The sequence below is a fragment of the Arvicanthis niloticus genome, chromosome 19, assembly GCF_011762505.2.
Source record: "Arvicanthis niloticus isolate mArvNil1 chromosome 19, mArvNil1.pat.X, whole genome shotgun sequence".
Taxonomy (NCBI): Eukaryota; Metazoa; Chordata; class Mammalia; order Rodentia; family Muridae; genus Arvicanthis; species Arvicanthis niloticus.
In genome coordinates, this window is record NC_047676.1 from 28085046 (window position 1) to 28105537 (window position 20492).

Genomic DNA, 20492 nt, shown 5'->3' on the forward strand with positions numbered 1-20492 from the left:
TGCAAATATTCATTGCAATGAGTCATTGTCCTTCGAGGCCTCTGGCTTCAGCTATGCCATCAATACTGGATCTTCACCTGGATTTCTCTCAGACATTCTGTTATTGCCCTGTGTCATGAAGAACCTGCAGTTTTGCATCTATACCAACACATGAAGGTGAGCTTTCCTGCACTACCCTGTGTAGCTTGCCCAGTGCCTTAGCTAGCAAGGGGCAGAGCCAGATCTTCCACTTTCATGACCTCTTGGCCAGCTTACTCACACCATTTCTCCAGAGTGCCCCAGTCAGTGAGGAGCAAGGCCAGTCTGCACAGTCCTTGGACATCAACATGATCCCAGGAGGCAGCCCAGACCAGGATCATCTGCATGGTCTTCAGTGATAACGTGAGCCACAGACTTCTATGCAGATCCCTGCTGCTGCATGGCCATGAACCCAGACATAGCTCTCAGTGGCAGCACAGGCTGGGACTTCACCATGGCCTCTGGTGGCAGGGCCACCTATTCAAATCAGACTATTCTTCTCCACCCTAAAGTCTCCAGTTCTGCTTCTCTTTATTATGCTCAAACTGCTTCTCATTCTTTCCTGTCTTAGTCAAGGTTTCTATTCTTGCACGAAACATCATGCCCAAGAAGCAAGTTGGGGAGGAAAGGGTTTATTCAGCTTACACTTCCACATTGCTGTTCATCACCAAAGGAAGTTAGGACTGGAACTCAAGCAGATCAGGAAGCAGGAGCTGATGCAGAGGCCATGGAGGGATGTTACTTACTGGCTTGCTTCCCTGGCTTGCTCAGTTTGCTTTCTTGTAGAACCCAGGACTACCAGCCCAGGAATGGCACATTCACAATGGCCCTCCCATTCTTGATCACTAATTGAGAAAATGCCTTACAGCTGGATCTCAAGGGAGGCTCCTTTCTCTGTGATAACTCCAGGTTGTGTCAAGTTGACACACAAAACTAGCCAGTACATCTCCCATCTCCCCACTACATACTTGCATATCACAGTGGCTTCCGCTGTGGGGAGGCACCTGGCAGGTGGACCTCTGGGTTTCTTGTGCCATCTGAGACTTGTGGAAATGGGCTGTTTTCTGGATGTTTTCCACTTCCCATTGCTACATTAGCATGATAGGGGGCTTTAGCTGGGTGTCTACAGCCTGAATATTTATGTCACATGCCGGTAGGCTGGCTTCTCAGTACAAGTTTATCTTTTCAGTCATTCTGATAGGGTTTCAGGTTTAGCAAATGGCTCAAGCCAAGGTCAGAGATAACATCTTAAAGGCATCTCTCCTTCTGACTGTCTAGACCCAATGCTTGCTCTAAATCCTATTCTATAGGGTCCCTTAAATATGCTTCTGGTCTAATCCTCTCTCTTCTCCTTCACTCTTTCCTAATAAAATACCACAAACTAGATAATTTATTTAAAAAAATAAATTTATTTCCTAGAGTTCTAGAGGATGGAAGGCCAAGAGCAAGGCACTAAAGTTTAGTGGCTGGTGAAACCCTCTCTGTTCTTTCAATGCAATGCCATGAACCCTGTATTCTTCAGAAGTCTATTCTTTATTCTTTCTATTAATACTGAGGTAAAAATTAAGTACTACTCTTTATGTTTGTGATAGAACATATTTGAAAACTACTTCTTAAGTTATCATTGTTTTATGGTCTCTATGGCTGTAAGAAAACACCATGGCCAACGCAATGGGGAACAGTTTATTTTCATCCACAGCTTAGCCTGTCACTGAAGGAAGTCAGGGAAGAAATTAAGACAGAGCAGGAACCTGGAGGCAGGAACTCATGCAGAAGACATAGAGGAGTGCTGCTTCCTGGCTTGTTTCTCATGGCTTACTCAGCCTACTTTCATATAGCACCTAGGAACACCAGCCCAAGGGTAGCACTGCCCACAGATATTTTGTCCCTTCCACATCAATCATCAATCACTAAGGCCTTGCTCACAGGACAATCAAGTGAGTGCAATTTCTCAACAGAGCATCCTTCTTCTAAAAGGATTCAAGTTTGTGTTAACTGGACACAAAACCAGCCGGCACAATTATCATGATAAAATATCTACTTCATGACTTCCTTTTTAAAAAATTCATTCAACTGGCCTTAGGACTCCTAACGCAAGGACATGGGACAATGTTTAAAGAGCACATAGGGCCTGGAACACAAAATGTGAGGAGTGACTCTATTTTCAAGACCACAAAATTTAGCCCTACATTTGTCCACCATTAAGAATAGAGATATTCTTAATATTTGTCTCAAAAACAAAACAAAACAAAACAAAAAAAGAATAGAGATGATGATTATGTATCTCCTTAACTCTTGAGCCATGCACCTCCCTTGTCTCATTCTGGTCTTCATCGTGCTTTCAACATGCTTATTGGATATCTAGTCTGTGCTACCCAGTAGCAATGTAGGAAGTACTCAATGACCTTTGCATTCTTAGGGAAAGTTTCAACTCTTGAGTTTGAACTACAGCTGATTTTGTTGACACCAGAAACTAATTCACTGTCACTCCATGCCCCTCTTACTCTCATATACTGTATTTTCCAACTGATGGCCTTGGGAACAAATTCTAGCCAATGAGATCTAAATGAGACTGTGGAAGAGTCTGGAATATATCTTCTATCTGTTTTGCCTCACTTCTGTCTTGATTTAGGTTATGATGTCTGACCATAGAAGCCTCTGCATATTCCTGAGGGAGAGATAGGGGCTCATAGCTATAACACCTTAGAACACTAATATCATAAAGCTGTTTCACCTGACTCCAGGGTACTGTTGCACGATTTGTATTGCGTGTTTAGTCCGTTGATGGTCAGGTCTTTTGACGTTTGCACCTAAAACATTCTTGTTTGACATAACTGGCAAACACTTATTCCCATGGTGACTTTATTTATTGATTCTAATTGATTTAGATATTGATTTCGATCTGGGTAAAACAACTATACAGACTATTAGGATAAACTTTTCCCTCTAAGAATTAGGCTGCAGTAGGGGTAGGAAGGTGGAGGGGAGTACCGCTCCATTATAAACCTCTTCTCCCAACTTAATGTTATTTGTTACATATCAGCCTCTTTAAGGCTTTTTTTGACCATGGAAGAGAGAGAAATCTGCTCAGCATGCCATTTGAGGGCTCCTGTGACTTACATGCACAGTGAACATCCAGACTCAAACACAGAGATTACATTCAGATTCTGTCACGATGAGCTCTTTTGGGACTGCCAGGCAGTGTTGAGGAAGCCTAAGATCATCTTCATTGTTGTTCCTCTGTCATCTCTCTCTCCTCCTGGACTGGCTTTGAGTCTCTGGGGTTTTGATCAGAACATAACTCGCAGCCTATTCTGAATCTAATCAACCTGCCAGATGAAAACTCTTAAAGTGAGAATATATGTAGCTTTTAACCAAAATGAGCATAGATCTAGCCAGATTTGTACACAAGACAGTAAACAGATCAATAAAGTCTAGAAAAAGGAAAGATGAAATGAATGTTTCCAGACTCCCTGGTTTCAATAGCATGCTAATGTGAACGAGCAAGCGACATTTTTCCAGAACGATAAAGACTTGATCTCAGGCAGTGGTCTCTAATTCACTTCAAGGACAAAGATTTTTCTCAACATTTTCAAATGCAGGAAGAGCCACAATCCCAGTTAGCATTTATACCTTTGTAGCCATTACTCACCCAAAACACTAAGTCACTTGTGTAATCTGGTACAGTGTTTCTCTGGGAATCATTTGTTTATATAAATTCAATATGTAGACATCCACATAGCTTATGAGTCTTTTGGTATCTTTAATTGATACTTCCAGAAAATGGAAAATTATTAGTAGATAGAGATCTAGTGTCCTAGTACAACATTGGTGAGACCGGTATATCTGGATGGATTGCTGGCATAACCACTATTCATAGCTGAGAGTAAGACTTTGATCTCCTTCAATGTAAAAAAAAAAAATCTGGAAGCAGTCTCTCCAGTCAATGTAGTCCCAAGATACTAGTTACTTTTATACTCAAAGGTTTCTAAAAGTCCATAGTAGCAGAAGCAACACCAGTCAGTACATCCACACTCCAAGAATCAGGAAACATCAAGAGACAATGCCCGTCTAAGCCAGATCCCTCATTAAGTGCCTTTCAGAAAATCAATTCTACTTCTACTATGGAAATATTATGGGTCACTCCTGAAAAGGAGACTAAAAACCCTGATTTGGGGCTGAGGACTCTATTCCAACCCTGACCCCTAAGTTTCTGTTCATACAAAAGAGTCTTGGGATTGAACTGGCAGCCTACAGTTTTTGCGACTGCTAGCAGAAGAAGCAGCTATTTGAGGAAGTTAGACTATTGCATCTCTATAACAGCTCATTCCTCAACACTGACTACTGCAGTGGTTCTCAACCTGTGGGTCACGACCCCCTAGAGGGTCACATATTCGATCTTCTGTATAGCAGATATTCATATTACTATTCATAACAGTAGAAAAATTACAATTATGAAGTAGCAACGAAATAATTTTATGGTTGAGTGTCACCACAACATGAGGAACTGTATTAAATGGTCACAGCATTAGAAAGGTCAGAACCACTGATCTGTAATCTGAGGTTTGTACAGGCATGTAGAGGACCTACATGGAGAAGACTAAATTCAGAATTTACCACAGCAATGACGTCATACCTTCCAACCACTGTTTCTTCAAACCATATGCTGTTAAAGGTTTCGAAGCTGAGATTGTGATAGTGAATAATATGTTCACGATTTGTACTTCAAGAATCCACGAGAAATCGGCTTCAGCTTGTAAGCTGAGGGTTTGTGAAAGGTACCCTGTCAATGAACTGATATAAGATAGATGACTTCCCCAGAATAGTTGAGCTAATCTTAAGAAACTGCCCATTGTCATAAATTTTACTACCTCTATTGTTCTTGCAAGACAATGGGCCCCGGGAACTAACTGTTATGTTTTGCTATTGTAACTACTGTTTGCTTGCTGGAGATAACTGAGGCATCTGTAGAATGTCTGTTGTAAAAGTTAAGCACTGTAGGATATGAGCTAATTTGACTCACAAAAGCCTTGTAACTTTGTGTGTCTGTGTCTGTTTTTTCCTTTATAAACCCTGCACTAACAACATGTCAGGGCTATACTCTCAGTTTCTAGCATGCTCCCGGACAGTATCCACAGTCTTGCCCAGTATTTGATAAAGCCTTTTATTTGTTAAAATGTATTCATGGTCACAGTAAATTTCTGATAGACCCATAACAAGATACTCTGGGTTCATACAAACATAATAAAAAATAGCCTCTACCCAAGAACATACAAGCCTCATCACCAAATCTGCCCCTCCACCTGCTTCTGTAACTAAGGATTTATTGGAAAGCAGTGCACAGATGTGTTTATACAGGACCTGTGTCTACCTTCCTGCTGTGCCTAAAAGATAAAGAATTGCATCCAAGACTTTATGTCACAAAACCCGGAGTGTTTATTGTTGGGTTTATAAAAAAACAATTTGTAAAAGATAAAAATAAGAGCAACAGGAAAGATTATTTAGCACATAAACTATATCAAGGTCACCTGCTATCGACTGAACTATGTTTTTCAGATAATTTACAACCAGTCTATTTGAAACAGAGTTGTTCTTTTGGTTTGTTTGGTTGGTTTGTTTGTTTTGTTTTTCATCTGAAGCCAGTGAGGTGGCTATATGGGTAAAGCTGCTTGCCACCAAGACTGGTAACCTGAGTTTAACCTGGGACCCACACAGGGAAAAAAAAAAAAAAAAAAAAAAGACAGCGCTAGCAAGTGTTTTTCTTTGTTTGTTTGTTTGTTTGTTTGTTTGTTTGTATTCCTCAAGCATGACAAGACACCCATCATGCCCCCAACTAAAACAAATTAATTGAAAAAGAGGAAGAGAAAATGAAGGAGGAAGTAGAAGGAAGAGGAGGAGGAGAAGAAGAACGAGAAGGAGAGGAAGGGGAAGGGGAAGGAGGAGGAGGAGAAGGGGAGGAAGAGGAAGAAGAAGAGGAAGAGGAGGAAGAAGAAGAAGAGGAGGAAGAGGAGAAGGAAGAAGGAGGAGGAGGAAGAAGAAGAGGAGGAAGAGGAGGAGGAAGAAGAGGAGGAAGAGGAGGAGGAGGAAGAAGAAGAGGAGGAAGAGGAGGAGGAGGAAGAGGAGGAGGAAGAAGAGGAGGAAGAGGAGGAGGAGGAAGAAGAAGAGGAGGAAGAGGAGGAGGAGAGGGGGGGTTATAGTATAAAGAAGATCCTGATGTTAAATCTTAGCTTTTTCAATTTACAATTACATAAAGTAGCAGAAACATAGTTAACCCTTATTTTACAAAATAAGAAAATGAGTGTACAAGGATTTAAAAGTAAGACAAGACTTTAACTATACTCAACAAAGAGCCCTTATAATCTCCACAGAATATTAATATATAAAATCTAGGACAAAAATTTGAACGAAGCATGCCTAGCAAATCAGGTAAGGCCATAGGCTTCTGGAGGAGATTGGCCTTCCTCCTGACATCTCAAATTGTAGCTACAGAGGAGACATTTCCCAAGGGAGTCACACCCACAAGATACTTTGGATTCATACATAACCAAAAATAGCCTCTACCCAAGAACATGCGAAGCTCATGCACCAAACCTGACCCTCCACCTGCTTCTGTACAGGCAGGATCTTGCTTGTTTTCATTATACTATCAACAAACATAGAGAAAGGGGATCATGGACATAATCCTTTCACAGTAGCATCAAGGAAGGAAAATAAGATGTCTTGGAATAAAGCTAATCAAGGACCTTTGCATGAAAATTTTAAACCTCCGAGAAAAAGAAAACGGAAGACAATAGAATTAAAATTGTAAAGAAAAAAAAAATCATCTCACCAATGAACTCCAAATCAAAGTGCCCGACACATTCATCACAGAAATGGGGGAAAAAACCCTAAAATTCACAACCACAAAAAGAGCCTGGATAGCAAAAACAAGTCAGAGCAGAAAAGAGCAATGTTGGAGGGATTACCATTCCAGATCTCAAGATAATTACAGAACCATCCTAATAAGTCAATGTGGAGCTGGCACCAAAACAGACAGGTAGTCTGTCCTGGCTAGTTTTATATCAACTTGAGTCATCTAATAGGAGGGACCCTCAATTGAGGAAGTACCTCATAAAATCCAGCAATAGGACATTTTCTTAATTAGAGATTAATGGGAGGGGAGCAGCCCATTGTAGATGGTACTGTTGGGATTTGTTGTATGAATGTGTGTCTCTGTATATTTGGCTGTTAATTCTGTACAGGCAGAGAAGTAAATGCTGGCAGAATCTTGCTATGTCTGTCATTCCGTGGCCCATTACCAGTCTCATATTTTGTAAATATTCATTCTTCCTCAGTAGCCTAGAGGCAATCTATAATTGTATCTGATTGGCTTTAATAAAGATCTGCTGGCCAGTAGCTGGGCAGGAAATTGGGGGGAGGGGTTGTAAAACTTCTGAGAGAGAGAGAGAGAGAGAGAGAGAGAGAGAGAGAGAGAGTGAGAGAGATGCTGGGAGAAGAAATGAGATGCAAGAGATTCACCCGAAGACAAGGAGGTGAACAGACTGTCCAGATCTGAGTAGAGATGCAGAGCCAAATGGTGGAACATAGTACCAGGATTAGCTGGGTTAAGCGATATAGCTGCCTGGGAGAGTGCCCTAGCTAGAAGTTCTAAGCTTTAAAATATTAAAAAGCCTCTGTATCATTATTTATACCACTGGTGGGTCCAAGAATGTCCCACTATCTGATACCATCCCTGGGCTGATGGTCCTGAATTCTATAAGAAAGCAGACTGAGCAAACCATGATGAGCAAGCCAGTAAGCACCACGGTAGTGGCATTCACACCTTGGCGGGAACCAACCACTCTCTAATTGAAGAACTGCCTCTTCAACAATAGGAGAATCATTCCTAATACTGAAAGCCTAACCAACTATCCAGGTCTCGTGAAGTAATGGATCTTGGAAGAGAACCTACAACCACCACTTTACGAAACCTGCGTCATCTCTAACAACACTCTAAATATTTGTCCTTATACCCACAAGTAAGCATAGTCCTCATGCCTCATGAAGGAAACTCTTCTTTGCAACAAACAGAAAAAAACAAACACCCAAAATGCACCATCCCAGTGGATGTATCTATAACACAACTCCTGCACCCAAGGCTCAGAGATCATTGCAGAAGAGGGGACAGCCAGAAGAACACAGACATAACAGCAATCAACAGAAAATAAAAGCCATGAATTTGTAATCAAGGAGAAATATATGGAGAGAGTTTTGAAGAAAGAAAGGATAGGGGAAAATGATATAATAATGATCGCTTTTTCCTTTGTATGTTCAGTCATATTTCAGAAACATCTTCCCTCCTTGGCCTAGAAAAATGCCACCTATCCTTAGATAATCACTTTGGTGAAGTCTCACAAAATCACTGCCCCCACAGTGAAATGTTTTGAGGTTTACTATGAATACAGGGAAGAGTTCCTGGGAAGCTTACCCCACGTGAAGCAGTCAGTCCTAAATATCTGTACTTATGGGCATCACTAAATGAATTCATGTAGTGCCGTGTGTGTGTGTGTGTGTGTGTGTGTGTGTGTGTGTGTGTGTGTGTGTGAAATAGAGAGGGGGGAGACGAGAAAGAATTAAAGAAGAAGAGACTATGAATTTGAAGAGTGAGGGGAACAAATGAGAAAGTGTGTGTGGGGGGGGGTGGGTATTAAATAAATATAGTACTAATGTATATAATTTTCAAATAACCAAAAAAAACCTAAATTAAAAATTCTAATTTTTATCCTGAATCTGTCATCAATTCACAGGATATGGTATAATCAGTACAAGTTTACATCACAGAATAAATAGGAATAATGCTAAATCTGTTGATCACTCTGTGAGTTGGAGACAGAATTCTAAGCCGTTTCTTCTGTGGCCATCGGGATAGTTAGTGCAAATCATCAAAGAAACTTCTCATCCAATAACCCAGCAAATAGGCACCACTCTGAAAGTGTTATTTATCTCCTTTGCCAAATGAAGTTGATTTTTGTCTAAGCATCTATTCCAAGAGTCTACACCTGGAGACAAGCTGTTTTCTCTATGCACTGACAGCCTAGGGATGGCTTCCTCAGGGTATGAACTCTTGCCGACTTTTAACTTTTCTTTTTAGATAATAGATCCTCATCATTAACAATGAAAATGTGACAGAGTTAATAGAATAAATAAAAGCATTTAATTACCTGAAATGCTAATCTGTAGCTTCAGGCTGCTTCAAGCTGAAACTATGGACTCTGACTTCTGCACCTGGGGACTCTAGTCTCCTCCCATGGTTCTGTGTCTCCCTCTTACCTGCCTTCCTTTGCTGTCCCTGCCCTTCAAGGCTTTCAGTTTTAATTGGTAAGCCTGGGAACACTGAACCAAACTCGTGCTCTGATTGGCTCAGCTCGCTGTCATTCGTATGCTGGTTCTGCCTTTTCTCAAGTTTACACTCCTTGTTACCTAGGAAATCCCAGTGACTGTGAAAGCCCAAGCTGTTTGTTCTAGGAGAAATGACAGGCGGAAGTTCTATTGGCAATTGTTTGGTTTCTAAAGCAGCATCAAAACTGGTATCCCATGTTTGAAAAGGAAATGTTTGGTAAATTGCCTTACTTGCTTCAGGCTGCTCCCCCCCTGACTGTACAAGGCTGGCTCCCTGGTGGCTTATTGCCAGGGGAACCAGGAAAACACAACCCTTAGGAACAAGCAGCAGCAATTAAAGGCAATGGCACACTGAGAAGATACCTTTGTCCTCGGTATTTTGACTTCTTTAACTTTATCCTTTATTCTCCGTTGGTTCCACACTTGGTCTTAGCAATGTTTGCCAGATCAAAAGCAGACTAGTTGTTTGCTTTGGAGGAAATTATCTAAGCTACATTTCCTACATTGAGAATCTGTAACATCCACTAGCTTAACACCCGCCCTCCCCCCAGGCTCCCTCTATCCTGGTTTCATACAAAGAACTAGGAACAGAACTTTCTAGAAAGGTTGCTGGTCTACTTTCTATTTTGCATTTTTACTCAGACAACTGTGGTAGTTGACTGTTAATATCATTAAAATGAACAGTATAATTTCTGAAATTTGACAGAAACATCAAATGAGAAGCTTTATTCAATATTAACAACCACCTGCCCCAAAACTTTCTTTTTGTCTCTCTTGGGGTCATAGGCTATGTCCAGGTCCCCTTCCAGAAGAGTGTGGAACTTAACAAACTAAGAGAAAGTGTAGACATGGGCAGGGTTTCAGTTTGCTTTTCACTTCCAGATTCATGCCTCTGGGTCTGGGTTTGGGTCGATTTAGTTTGAGGCAGGCTGTGTAACCATCCATGGGGTCACCAGTGGATACATGGCTGAAGACAATCAATCATTCTCCCATTCCAGGATATATCATCAACAGATAGTTCAGCCTTGAGGAGCAGGGCCCACAAAATCTCTCCTCCATCCATGGCAGGCTGTTAGTGTGCAGAGCCCTCTTTGAGCTCCCAGAACAACGGTTGTGCTTTGCACTGAAGGTGTGTCACTTTGAAGTCCTTCCTCCTACTTTCCAACTCTTACATTCCTTCTGCCTCTTCTTCCCCAGAATTCCTTGAGCCCATTAGGGGATTCTATGCATACCTTGTTTAAAACTGGCTACACAACATCCCTTAAACTACTAACTGCAGCAATAAACTATTCAAAGGGAACGCCTTATCACTGGGTGACATCTGAGGTCTCTCATGTTTCTTTCCCAGTTCCTCAAAGACTGCTTCACCACCAGGGGCAGTCTCCTTCCTGTCTTCTCTGATTCTGAGGTCTATTCTTCCAAGGGTCTGGGTCTGGGTCTGGGTCTGGGTCTGGGTCTGGGTCTGGGTCTGGGTCTGGGTCTGGGTCTGGGTCTGGGTCTGGGTCTGGGTCTGAGTGTCTGGGTGTCTGGGTCTGGGTGTGTCTGGGTGTCTGGGTGTCTGGGTGTCTGGGTGTGTCTGGGTGTCTGGGTGTGTGTCTGGGTGGGTGTCTGGGTGTCTGGGTATCTCGGGGTCTGGGTCTGGGCCTGGGCCTGGGCCTGGGGAGTCTGAGTCTGAGTCTGAGTCTGAGTCTGAGTCTGAGTCTGAGTCTGAGTCTGAGTGTGGGTCTTTGCTTATTTGGCCTAGATCTTCTGCTTTATCTTTGAGTCCCAATATTTTACCTTTTGCTTGACTTTTTTTCCTACTTGCTATCTTTTTCTTTGAGCTTTCTAATTGAGTTATTGTGATTTTCATTCTATCTTCATTTCATTTTGAACCCTCTTCTGTGTTTTGATCTCCATATCGATTTCCACTCTCAAGTCCTAAATTTGCCTTATCTTTTTGATAGAAAAGCCTTACAGTTGTGAGTTCTAGGGCCTCACTTGGGTGTTTCTTCTCCTTGCATTCTTTCTTCTTAATGTTATTGTTCTGGGTTTTTTTGTGTGTGGTATATTAAAAAAAAAAAACTTGAATTTTGATGAAGTTTATAATCTTTTTTTTTTGTCCTGAGTCCTGGGATGCATCTGGTAATTCTCATTGACAAGATTCCTATAAAGTTGATAGGTTGACTGGTGAGATCAAGTCTTATCTTTCATATCATTGGCCCTTTTGTGAGCAGATCTCAGCATGTGGACTTCTTTGGTCATTTCTGAGTCTGATATGAAGTGAGAAGATTGAGCAGAAGAAAGCTTGAGTCTAGATGTTGGATGTGATTTGGGTGGAATAAAGTCAGGTAGACAGAAGGCTCTGGACTGGATTGCAGGAAATGGGTTCTTCAAAGCACACTTTTCCAAGGCATCATAGCTCCTTTTCATGGGAAATGGTATTTGGAGATTGGAATATGATACCTAGGCCCATGACTTGCTAGTAAAAGACTGCTGACATTTTTTTTTTAGAGAAAAAAAAAAAAATATATATATATATATATATATTCAGATCTAGAGAATAAACAGGTTAAATATGGTTATTAAAAAATCTCATATCTGTACCTCTGTGTTGAACTATTCCTATCTTTATCAGATAAAATTATGAATTTTTGGTCAGCTCTTAAGCCCATACATTAACGATATTGCTCTTTTTGAGCCCCCATTTTTTATTCTCCTTTTAGTAGCTACAAAACCTCTCAACATTACCAATTATTTGCTCATTTTCTTAATCCTATGCAAAGATAATTCATTCTCAAATGATAATCTATACAACTATGAAATACAGATAATGAATTGCAAGGTCATTTGTAATATATGTGTCTTCAATCTGAAAATTTAAAAACCAAATTAAACTTTCTCAACTGTCATAATAGATTTTCATTTCTATGTTTTTCATAATTATAAAAGTGATGAAGAAAAGTATGCTCGTTTCCATACATATATTTTATTTTAAACATTCAACTATTTTTTCTATTTTAATGTGTTTTGTATATAAAGTACTAGCACATCTGCATATCAGATGCCATGTGTAATCTGAATTGTAATAGCCTCATCTACACACTGCAAATGAACCCTCACACGATTTCCTGGTATGTACATCTTTTATATAATATTTTATGAATAAACACACATTGGTCATAGTTCTTTAACTCCTACCATGTTGATAAAAAAAATAGGGCATTCTATATTTATTGCTCCTCTATGTATCTTCTAATTAACAACATTGAACTTCATTCTATACCAAGTTATAAATCTTTGGTTCATTCCATTTTACCTATAGCTGTTACTCCAAAGAGTGGATAAACTGTAGTTTCTTTTTTTTTCTCCTTATTTTAATTTCTCAAACATCAAGAAATAAATCTTGCATATCAGAGTATATCAAAAATGTTTTCTCCTAAGTTTTCAATTATACATGCACTTTAATGCTGATTTCTCTCAAGGGAAAAAAGATTTCATTCATATGTTGCCATTGTCAGACAAAATGATTTATATTATATCCTGAGAGTGGCCGGTCCCAACTAACAGGAACAGAACAATGGAGCCAAGCAGGTACTCTGAGCCATAAGGAGAGATTATGAGATAAGAAAAATATAGGAGTAAAAAGAACTTGTTAAATATGTGTGGGGGAGGAGGGGTATCTCAAATGATCGAAGAAATGAGAATTGAAGAAGGACACCTCACAGGGGAATGAAACTGTCAGAACACGGTGAAAGGCAGAAAGGAGCAAAGGAAAGAAATGTCTGGGAAAGGAAGATTTGTGCAGGGGATCCAGATAATGAGGAGTCAACAGGAAGTCAGTGTACTGTATACGTATTATGAAAAAAACAGAAATACTGAAGACAAGCGGCAAGAGAAAACTGGAAAGTCCTCATGTCGGGTGGGGAAAAGCCTTTAAAGAGCCAGAGTTCCCAATGTCCTACCCCAGGTCAAACTTAACAGTACAACTTCTTTTTCTTCCATGTCCCACCCAGAGACCTGAACAACAAGCTCAGCACTTTCTTAAACAGCCTCGGGTGCCTAGAGTGAACCCCAACAGAAACAATAAGACACCCAGCAGGTTCTGAACATGCCACAGCTGTTGAAAGGCATGGAGCTTTAGGTGTGCTCCTCCCCCTGGTTTGTAGGAGGTGTTCAATCCAGCCCACCAGATGCTGGGTAGATGTCAAGGGGTGGGAGCGCCAGATGGCTCTGGCAGCCATTGCTGCAGACATATACTTATGGGCAGATACAGAGAGAATGTGTTACCAATGGGCTGTGCAATATACTTGAGACCATATAACATACACACAATACCTATGCACACACATACACATACATATTTTTTTTCAAGGACATACTCATAGGTCAGTATACCCTTGACACTATCTACCTGAGTTTCAACTAAACATTTAATAAAATGCTAAAAATAAAAACCCTATACATAAAGGATCAAAATTAACCCTTGAAGAGAAAATTTTTTAAATGACGATGTCTGGAAATATTGTGCCTATGGTGCTGAAGGTATACTCACGTTAAATACATTTGAAGATGTATCACAGAATGTATATCTGATTAAGTGATATGTGACAGAATGTATATCTGATTAAGTGATTAGGACATTGAAACCTGAGTGTTTACTCCTGTTTGGTTGTGAAATCATCGTGCTAGATGGGCAAGAGATATGTGGGTCACCTGTTCTTGTCTCACTTGTGCTATATTTATGAAAAGTTCCTTTATAGCAGACTTTTTCTGAGCCCTAGGAACAGAGTGGAAACTGGTCCACACTGCTTATTCATGGTGCATGCTTTCTAGGTTCTAGTGTGGAGCGGACAATAATGACACATATGCTGGAGATATTGCAAATCAAAGAGAAAGTGGTAGATTATAAGTGAACTCAAGGGTAGAAAAAAAAAAAACTCATAGCTAATAAGTGGTCTGCTAAGATGAAAACGTTGGAGAGACGGTCCTGTGATGAGCATCATAAGACCTTAGGAGAGGAGACCAAGCATATTAAGAACATGCAAAGGTCCTTGTTGTGGTTTGAATGAGAATGACCCTCATAGGCTCACACATTTGAATGCTCATTTCTCAGTTGCTGATCTGTTTAGGAAGGGTTAAGAGCAATGACTTTGTTGGAGGAAGTTTGTCACCAGAGGCTTCAAAAAGCCCACACTAGATCCAGTCTTGCTCTCTTTTTCCCTACCTACAGGCCAGGATGTAAACTGTAGGCTACTGCATGCCTTTCTGCCTGTGTCCACATCCCTGCTATGAAGGTTATGGACTAACCATCATATGGACTGTAAGCAAGCCCACAATTAAATGTTTTCTCTTATTTGTTGCCTTGATCATGGTACTTTTCCACAATAGATTAGTAACTGAGACAGTCCTCTTCTGATTCAATTAGAAGCCTGTAGGCATCTCATAAATTATCTGAAAGATACTGTGTAGATAAGAAGTCATCACACCACAGGAGGTAAAAACATACTCTGTGCACTGCACCTAAAATTAGGATTAATACCAAAAGATAGGCAGGGCCTTTAAGAATCACACACATATTATAACACATCCCACAGAATTCTGATTTCACTGGAAAACAGACTACACAGATCCCATGTTTTCAGGTTGGTCAGCAAAAACAGTAATCCCCACCATGGGAACTCCATGCTGGATGGCCTCCTTTACACTGTTCATCCCCCCATGGGTGACAAACAGACGAATGCTAGGATGAGCTGGTGTAAAGGAGAAAGATGGTCCAAGATTTTAGCATAAAAAGCTTCTGATACCAGGTAAAACAGCAGAGCCAAGGAATACCAGTAGAAACTCAAAATGTACTGAAAAGAATGTCACTTTCCTAAACCAGTGTGGTTTCTTAAGTACATTCCAAAGTATAAATCTCTCTCCTTATTAAATAATCTTCTTTTGGAAGCACATAGAGACCAGAAAGCTACAACTAGTCAAAATGTACAGAACAGCTGACTGTGGGGTGTCTGGCTCGGACTGATACACCTACAATTTATTTTCTGCACTTAAGGCTCCGGACACAGACCAGATAAGTGAATGGCAAGATCCTAAGAGCCAGGGAGTCATGAAGTCTCTGTAACTACGATAGAGAAATTACACCCACAAAATCTTCACAACACAGCTGTCTAACCTGAACAACAGCATTAATTGACATCCCAGTATACATGAGATGTCATGGACCTGTCACTAGATAGAGAGTGACAGGCAATTAATACCTGAGAGAGAGAGAGAATTACCTTCCCTCAGGAATGAGCACCCTGATTGGTTTTATCCAATAGCAAATGGACAACACTAAAAAGATATACATGCAGGAAATATGGATAGACTCAGACGGTTGTATTTATAAGTTTACAAAAATATATAATATTATTCATATATATGTATGTATACATATGTTATTCATATTTATGAATAATTATATATTATTCATATTTATGAATAGTTATATATTATTCATATATATGAATATATTATTCATATATATGAAGAGAAGGCTCTGTGAATTGGGGAGGAGGTAGGTGAGGGGTAGTATATGGACAGAGTAGATGAAAGAGCAGAGATGGGGAAAATAATGCAATTATATTTTTTTAATTAAGTGAAAACATGGAAATTAAGAAAAGGATATTCCAGAATGCAAAGTTCATTTGACTCACCACCCAGATTCTGACTTCAGTCCAGAATCTAACTTCTCTTGACTGAGAAGCCAGGGACAGCTACAGAGGACCGTGACAAGATAGGCACATCCCCCATCCTTGCACTCATCCATTTCCCCCACGGTTAATGCTTTCTTCACTTTTCTCATCCATGCTTTCTCTTGCCTTGCACATCTGCTTTCTCACTAACTGTATTCTCTGTGTGTTGCTTCCTCTACTTGGAGAGAAGCCTACAGTATGGGCTCAGTAGACTTTCACTTCTGTATTTACAGGTCTTGTTGGTTGCTCCATGCTCAGAGCAAGCTAATATATTATTGACAATTATAAAGAATTCATCTCAGGCTGTGTTTCACATGGAATCTACTCATGTTCCCTGGAAAGTAAGTCCTTCCTCTGTCATATAGCTGCAGTTTTACTAAAGAGCACCTGTGTCCAAAATTCCCCAGCTAATTTTCAGTCCATAAACTCATTTTTTTGAAACTCTGATCCAGCCATTTAGTGTGGCAGAGGTGGGTCTCCACAAGAACAAGTATTCGAAACATAATGAACTTACTCTTGCCTAGTGACTCAATGTCTCAATATTATATCAGGTTGACATGCAAGTAATTTCCTGTATGCTCAAACTTTGCAAATTTCAATAAGAAGATTTGCATTTTTCAAAGCTTAGTAGACAAGTAACTTGTGTCTGCATGTTTCCATTTCATGCTAAGCTTATGCCATGCAAGTATTCATATGGACACTGTAAACCTGCAAGCAGGACTTTATTCATGCAGTTCATATATCTAGTATCAGATTAAAATGACTATATTCAGCTTAGAAGCAGTTCAAGGAAGAAGTTTATTTGGAGACTTGAGATGTTTTGTGAGTTGAAAAGGAAACAAAAATTGCTATTACACCCTGTTTGAAGCACAACCTGGTTCTCTAAGAACTCCAGCTAGCTTCTTTCCTGCCTTCTGGAGACTTATCTTTATGATCAGCCTCTTCCTCTGCCAATATCAGTGCCCAACGAGACACTGGGTGAGTCTTCAAAAACATGTAAATGAGAGTAAAGTGGCAGATCCAGGTAATCCTTACCCAACAGGTCATTCTGAGGAATCCAATCCACTATTTTGACATTTGGGGCCAATCTGACATCTTTAGGCCAATGAGAATCCTTACATGTTCATAGCACCCCTTGAGGGAGGTGAGCAAAGGCACTGTTCATCTCCTTAATAGCTTCCTTGGTCTGATGCATGGTCACTATGGAGCCAGAGGCCACAAGGACAAAACCTGAGTCTCCAAACTAAGTGATAAAATTCTCCAAGTCCTAGAAGAATCATAGAGGGAAGAAGGCAAAGGTGATGGTTTGTAAAAGCCAAGGCAGAGATGACGTGAAGCAGGCCAGGTATTGAATAAGCTCATGCTTCAGTTGCTTGTTTTCTATATGATGAAAGTCCTTTCATAGACCCTGTGTAGATGTGTCATGTGTGCCGTGTTCAAGTGTTCATGCTTATGGAGGATTTATCAGGAGCTGTTTTATGAGATTTACCAACATATTCTCGCATAAACATATATTTTGGGGTTTTGTTGTTTGGTTGATTGATGATTGGCTGATTGATTGATTGATTGGAGAAGAATCTTTCTATTATGTAGCCCTGGCTGGCCTCATACTCACAGATATCTACCTGCCTCTACTTCCCAAGTACTGGGGTCAAAGATATGTGCTACCACACCCAGACTAACATATGTTTTGAATAATTGGGAATGACTGGGGCAACATCATACATCTCACATGATGTCCTTATCATATAACATACCTGCAAAAGTTCAAGATCTTGAGTGTCTGTGTCTAACAATATTTATGAAATTGGAAGTTCAGATGGCTGAGGATTTGCTTCTTCACTGAAATCTTATCTACAGTGTCAGACTCAGCATCTCTTTCATTGAAGGCTATGGGTAGAAAAAAAGAGTTGAGAGTTTTCCATGTTGACTTAGAAATGCTAGTGTTTTGGATAATGCAGTGAGAATTCTTGATGAAAAAAATAAAAGGAGTGACTGACCTTCTTGAGTATAAGTTGGAAATCCACAAATGATGTTAGTGTCATAAGAATTATGAGCAGAGTGGGATAGATCTTGTCAAATGTACCACTTAGAATATATCGCTTCAATATTCCATGATATTCTGATTTTACTGACTTTTTATACTTCATCTCCTGTTTTATTGTTTGAAGCTCTGACATGAAGTAGAAACAGGAAAATGTGTTTTCAGTACTAACCATCAGGGTTAGTCTCAGATTGGTGTGGGGTTGATGTGTATTGCCCACATTGTTGGGATCTTATTCAAGTGAAATTTGCACATTGCAAGTGTATGTGTTATAAAGTAAAACTATACATTAATTTAGTATAGTCATTATGTTACCACCAGTCATATATGATTTCTAAACCTCTTATCGAACAAGCACTCATTCTCCATGCCTTCCTTTTCTGAGCCCTAAATCTACCAGTTTGGTTATTTTGTCTCTATGTTGACATATTATTATACACAAATGGAAATATACATCATATGTCATTTCTGTTGTCCACTTTCCTTTGTATACAATTTTGAAGTTTATACACATTATATTATGTACCATAATAGTTTTTGTGCAAGAAAAATACTAACATGTATCTCTCAATTTGGTTTTTGTGTTGCTGTATACATACCCATATACCCATTGATCAATATCTGATTTGATTCGCTTTTGATCTCTTATGAATTACCTTTACAAATATATATATATATATATATATGTGTGTGTGTGTGTGTGTGTGTGTGTGTGTGTGTGTGTATATATATATATATGATTTTACTTGAGTAACTTTTTAAAAATTGTTTAAAAAATTTAAAATTTTTTTAAAATTGTTTAAGATCTGTTGCTAGGAGGAGACTGACTTGATATGCACATTCTACATTTAGCAACTTGAGGCAACTCTAAATTATTTTGAACATCAGTTGCACCACTTTATATTTATTGTAGAAATATACCATGCCAAATTTTTTACACAGTCAGTTTTATACAATTTATTATCTTCTGGTTTTGTTTACTAGGCTTAATACCAAGTAATAATAATTTCAGCAAATGGATTGAGAACTATTCATTCCTGTGGAATTTCTTTGATGACTTAAAGTACAGGGGTAAAGCTTTACTTATACATTTCATTTAATTCAAAATCAATCTGCATGGCCCTAGCCTATTTTTTTATATACTATGACTTTTTTAATGGCATAAGAGAAACAGGGTACAAAATGTTGTGATAGACTGATGGTGGACTGTTGTGATAGACTGATGGTGGACTTCAAACACATATTTTATGATTGACTTTAAAAGAATTGGTCTGAGTTATTGGAGTGTTCACTGGTTCAAAATGGAAACCAATTTTTAAATGTCTAAAATTGTGACTTGTATTTTTAATTCATTTTCAGGTCAGCATCTTTAGAACATTTGATTAACTTAATCAGACATTTATTATCTATCTTTGGTTAATATCAACCAATTTTATGCAATTAGTTCATTGAAAACTAATGAATGGCATGTTTATTTGCTGAATATAATCAAATATTCATTTTATGATTGCTGTACAACAATTATTTACTAATATTGCCTACAAACACCCCCTGACAAATTTAGTGAACATTTAGTCTTCCAACAGTTACTCCCCAGTGGATGGCTTCCTAGCCCAGAAAGATTTTGTTTTAATGTTTAGCAGGCTGGTTTGTTTTTCACTAGTTCTATTATATTGGCTGTAACACTACCTCCCAGTAAAATATACTTTCTTTCTTTGAGTTCATTACCTTTGAGAATCTGCATCATCTGATCATTCTTCCCAGTCTTGCCATCTCCCCTTGACATAGTCTATTAACTCAGATTTCTATGTCTCTTGGTCTAACTCAGTGTCCTTTCAGTTACCCTTTCTTAAGTTTATGACTTCAGTTCACATTCTCTCCATAACTGACATATTTATCCCTTCTCTTTTCAGTAAAATCATGTCTCATTGTTTCTCAAATAAAATGGGTGTTCTTTTAAGCTGATCCTAATCCTCTGGATAGCTCAACTCCTACAGATTTGGGTGCCATGAATTCCTTACCTTGCAGAAACCAAGTATTGTATTTTACATCTCTTATCAGAGTAGATCATCTCCTTTATTTTATTTTATCTTCTCTGAAATTTTAAAAAATGATTCATTCACTTTACTTTTCCAGGTACAGACCCAAATAATTATTGTTGATCGTTCTCTTTCTGCATTTTTATATACAAAGATGCTTATTTATTTAAAATTCACTAAAACATCTATATATTTTCTTTTTAATTTTTTAGATCTATCTTTTTACTTATTCACTTTACATCTTGTTCACTGCCCTCTCCTAGAACCCCCCCCCAATCCTTCACCCATCCTCCTCCC

The 20492-nt window shown here is 39.2% G+C and overlaps 1 protein-coding gene and 1 pseudogene across 6 annotated transcripts in view; both read right to left on the bottom strand.

The window, feature by feature from the left end:
- The window catches only part of Capsl (calcyphosine like), a 73110-nt gene that overhangs the window by 28446 nt on the left and 24172 nt on the right, over positions 1 to 20492 (bottom strand). For 5 of the 6 annotated variants that reach the window (XM_076916106.1, XM_076916105.1, XM_076916102.1 and 2 more), the window contains exon 1: positions 9219 to 9350. The exons of the other annotated variant lie outside the window; for it this stretch is intronic. The gene's annotated coding sequence lies outside the window, so the exon portion shown is untranslated. Of the gene's footprint in view, positions 1 to 9218; positions 9351 to 20492 lie in introns of those variants that run through there. 6 annotated transcript variants of the gene reach the window in all.
- The window catches only part of LOC117723731 (UDP-glucuronosyltransferase 3A2-like), a 29674-nt pseudogene continuing 24179 nt past the window's right edge, over positions 14998 to 20492 (bottom strand).